This window comes from Trichechus manatus, unplaced genomic scaffold, assembly GCF_000243295.1.
Source record: "Trichechus manatus latirostris isolate Lorelei unplaced genomic scaffold, TriManLat1.0 scaffold00354, whole genome shotgun sequence".
NCBI classification, from domain to species: Eukaryota; Metazoa; Chordata; class Mammalia; order Sirenia; family Trichechidae; genus Trichechus; species Trichechus manatus.
The window spans coordinates 90,013-95,228 of record NW_004444290.1 but is presented as its reverse complement, the minus strand read 5'-3'; positions in this window follow the sequence as shown (position 1 = coordinate 95,228).

Genomic DNA, 5,216 nt, shown 5'->3' with positions numbered 1-5,216 from the left:
CCCACCTGGAGCAAAGGAGAATGAAGAACACGAAAGACACAAGGAAAATATTAGCCCAAGAGACAAAAGGGACCACATAAACCAGAGACTCCATAGCCTGAGGCCAGAAGAACTAGATGGTGTCTGGCTACCACCAATGACCGCCCTGACAGGGAACACAACAGAGAGTCCCTGACAGAGCAGGAGAAAAGCGGGGTGCAGAACTCGAATTCTACCAGACTTAGTGGACTGACTGAGACTGGAGGAACCCCAGAAGACGTGGTCCCCAGACTCTTCAGACAAAGATTAGACTGGACTACAAGACATAAAATGGTACTCGTGAAGAGTGTGCTTCTTAGTTCAAGCAGATACCTGAGACTAAATGGGCAGCTCCTGTCTGGAGGCGATATGAGAAGGCAGCAAGGGACAGGAGCTGGTTGAATGGACACAGGAAATCCGGGGTGGAAAGGGAGGAGTGTGCGATCACACTATAGGGATACCAACTAGGGTCACATAACAATGTGTGTATAAATTTTTGTATGAGAAACCAATTTGAGCTGTAAACTTTCACATAAAGCACAATAAAAAAAGGGAGGGGGAAATATTTGCCCAAAAGTAAAGGTAAGGAAGGGGTAGGAAATCAGGATGAAAGAAACAGGAAGCCTAGGGCCGAAACGGGGAGAATGCTGACACATTGTGGGGAATGAAACCAACGCTATGAAGCACTTTATGTACAAACTATCAAATGGGAATCTAATTTGCTCTGTAAACTTTCACCTAATGCACAATAAAAAAATTTAAAAAAACGAACAAAAACATATTTCCTACTTCTGGAACACTCTCAAAAAAAAAAAAAAAGAAATCAAACAACGCACTGCATTGGTCAAATGTGCTTCAAAACATCTCTTTAAAGTGTTAAGCAAAGATGTCACCTCAAAGACTAAGGTGTGCCTGACCCAAGCCATGGTGTTCTCAGTCATCTTATATGCATGCGAAAGCTGGACAAGGGATAAGGAAGACTGAAGAAGAATGGATGCCTTTGAATTATGATGATTGGCAAAGAATATCGAATATACCATGGACTGCCAAAAGAATGAACAAATCTGTCTTGAAAGTAATACAGCCAGAGTGCTCCTTAGAAGCAAGGGTGGCGAGACTTCGTCTCACATACTTTGGACATGTTATCAGAAGGGATCAGTCCCTGGATAAGGACATCATTCTTGGTAAAGCAGAGGGTCAACAAAAAAGAGGAAGACCCTCAATGAGATGGATTGACACAGTGACTGCAACAATGGGCTCAAGCATAACAACAATTGTGAGGTTGGCGCAGGACAAGCCAGTGTTTCGTCCTGTTGTACATAGGGTAGCTATGAGTTAGAAGTGACAGGATGGCACCTAACAACAACAACAACAGTATCCCCTTGTCCTGTTCGAAGGACTGCCTCTTGGTCAAAGTACAGGTTTCTCATGAGCACAATTAATTGTTCTGGAATTTCCACCTTTCTCAATGTTATCCATAATTCATGATGATTCACACAGTTGAATTCCTTTACGTAGTCAATAGAACACAAGTAAACATTTTTCTAGTATTCTCTGTCTTTGGCCAAGATCCATCTGACATCAGCAATGATATCCCTCATTCCACATCCTGAATCCAGCTTGAATTTCTGGTGAAAATCAACCATAAACTTACCATATGATCCAGCAATCCCACCCCTCGATATTTACCCAGGAGAAAAGAAGGCACATGTCCACACAAAGATTTTAAAGCCCCTTTGGTGTATACCTAGGAGTGGGATTGCTGGGTCATGTTGTTGTTGTTGTTAGGTGCCATTGAGTCAGTTCCAACTCATAGTGCCCCTATGTACAACAGAACGAAACACTGCCCTGTCCTGCGCCATCTTCACAATCGTTGTTATGCTTGAGCCCATTGTTGCAGCCACTGTGTCAATCCGTCTTGTTGAGGGTCTTCCTCTTTTTCTCTGGCCCTCTATTTTACCAAGTGTGATGTCTTTCTCCAGGGACTTATCCCTCCTGATAACATGCCCAAAGTATGTAAGAGATGAAGTCTCCTAATCCTTGCTTCTAGGGAGCATTCTGGTTGTACTTGTTCCAAGACAGATATGTTCACTCTTTTGGCAGTCCATGGTATATTCAATATTCTTCACCAGCACTGCAATTCAAAGGCTTCATTTCTTCTTCGGTCCTCCTTATTCATCGTCCAGCTTTCGCATGCATATGAGACGATTAAAAACACCATGACTTGGGTCAGACTCACCTTAGTCTTCGAGGTGACATCTTTGCTTTTCAACACTTTCAAGAGGTCTTTTGCAGCCGATTTGCCCAGTGCAATGCGTCTTTTGATTTCTTGACCGCCGCTTCCATGGGTGTTGATTGTGGACCCAAGTAAAATGAAATCCTTGACAACTTCAATCTTTTCTCCGTTTATCATGTTGTTACTTTTTGGCCCAGTTGTGAGGAATTTGGTTTTCTTTATGTTGAAGTGTAATCCATACTGAAGGCTGTGGTCTTTGATCTTCATTAGTAAGTGCTTCAAGTCCTCTTCACTTTCAGCAAGCAAGGTTGTGTCATCTGCATATCACAGGTTGCTAATGAGTCTTCCTCCAATCCTGATGCCACGTTCTTGTTCATATAGTACAGCTTCTTGGAGTATTTGCTCAGCATATAGATCGAATAAGTACAGTGAAAGGATACAACCCTGAGGCACACCTTTCCTGACTTTAAACCATGAAGTATCCCTTTGTTCTGTTCGAATGACTGCCTCTTGATCTATGTACAAGTTCCTCATGAGCACAATTAAGTGTTCTGGAATTTCCATTCTTGGAAATGTTATCTATAATTTGTTATGATCCACACAGTCGAATGTCTTTGCATAGTCAATAAAACACAGGTAAACATCTTTCTGGTATTTTCTCCTTTCAGCCAGGATCCATCTAACATCGGCAATGATATCCCTGGTTCCCCATCCTCTTCTGAATCTGGCTTGAATTTCTGGCAGTTCCCTGTTGATATACTGCTGCGGCCAGTTTTGAATGATCTTCAACAAAATTTTACTTGCATGTGATATTAATGATGCTGTTCAATAATTTCTGAATTCAGTTGGATCAAACCTTTCTTTTCATGTGTTTTCTGGCCTTTTGAATACCCTCTTTTGTAAAATGTCTATTCATGTCCTTTGCCCATTTTGTGGTTGAGTTATTTGTCTTTTTGTTTTTAAGTTGTAGAAGTTTTGTATATATTTTGGATATTAAACCCTTGTCAGAGGTATGGTTCCCCAAAATTTCCTCCCAAACTGTAGGTTGTCTTTTTACCTTTTTGATAAAGTCCTTTAATGAACTAAAGTGTTTAATTTTATGAAGTCCCTTCTATCTATTTAGCCTTTTGCTGTTTGTGCTTTTTTTTTTTTAAATTATATCAGACAATCCATTATTAAAAACTAGTCCTGACAGCCACTCCCCTATATTTTATTCAAATAATTTTATGGTTTTAGTTTTCACATTTAGGTCCTTATTCTATTTTGAATTGGCTTTTATATGTGGCGTGAAGCATGGATCCTGATTCATTGTTTTGCATGTGGGAATCCCATTTTCCCAGCACCATTTATTGAAGAGACTCTTCTAGGCAGGTTTTTAATATAGTATTACAAGCACGAGTTTGGACCAAAACAGAGACTATCAAAGGACCTGTAGTTCAAGTTAGTAGCTTGGTCATGTCAGGAGCTGAAATGAGGAGATGCTAAGGGGTTTATTACAATGATTTTTTTATAGGAAGACCGAGTAATACATGAATCCTGACTTATTCCAACTACCATTCCTTTCTATGAGGTGCCTAAAGGAGATATATCTATATAGAAGACAAAAGAAAGAAAGAAAAAAAAAAAAGCTTTATTGTTAGCTGGGAACTTGGCCCAAAACCCTAAGCACAAATTCTAATAAGCTGGTCTGAGTCACATAGAAAGGCTTAAGTGGCTTCCTTCCAAACCCACACTTGAACCTCTGATATTACCATTCCAATAACATGAAAAGCTGCTTGTTGAGTGACTATATCTCAGGTCTTTCGTTTATATTAATAATTAGATTTTTAGCAAATTTTTTTCTATTCTTTGTAGTTTCCTAATTATTAATTCTGCAGTAATACTGTTTTTGTCTTTAATATGTTTCCTTCGTTCTTCAATCTGCCTTTCATCCCGTTCTGTTATTTTCTCATTTGTCTTTGAATTCTTTATTGGATTCATGTTATGCATTCATTAAGGTATATTCTAAACTGCTGTAACAAAGAAACCCCATAACATAGTAGCTTAAACAAGATAGGAGTTTATTCTCTTTCATATGACAGTCCAGAGGTAGAGTAGTGCAGGGTGGTAGGATAACTCATGCGGCTTCCATGTCTGTGTCCAAACTGGCTGCTCCAGTTACCATCATCATAGCTCTTGCCAGTGGGAAGGGAAACAGTGTAAAGGGAGAATACTTATTCCTCTTAAGGCGAGGACCTTTAAGTGAAGAACTTCTCTTCTGCTAAGATCACATTGGCCAGAACTTAGTTATATGACTACACCTCGCTGCAGTAAAGGCTGAGAAATGTAGTTTTCTGTAAATAATATGCCTAGGTGAAACACTGGATTTTTTTAATTCAAGGAAGATGGGGAAACAATTTGCAGTGTTTGTCATATGCTACAAAGTTTTCTACCAGTTTTAATTCTTCTTTTGACTATTTTCCCCTATCACATGTTTGAATATTTGCCATGCTACTTCTTTTCAACTTGATTATATTTAACGCGGGCAGTTGTGTCTATTCTAGACCTTTTTGCACTAATGTTGGTAACTTAAAATTCTTTCCACTTTTATGTTATGTTCTAAATTAGTGATTCTAGAACTTTAACTTACATAAGAATAACCTAGAAAGCTTGCTAAAATACAAATTCTTGGGCCTCATCCCAAGATTATGAGTCAATATTTCTGGAGAGGTGCCCATGAGTTTTCATTTCTAAGTTTGGAAGAAGGGAACAGGTGAAGAGGTCAGATGAGATTTGAGTGTAGCCTTAGTTGGAGCACCTGGGTTCTTTCTTCTGAGATTTTATTAAATGTCCAGTATGAGAGTTTACTCCACTTATTCAGGAGTTTAATTTATTCCTGATTACATATCCCTAAGCCTCAAATTGTTCTGCCAGTTTGACATGGAGTTCTGTAAAATGGCAAGCCCTATCTGGTTTTTCTGCC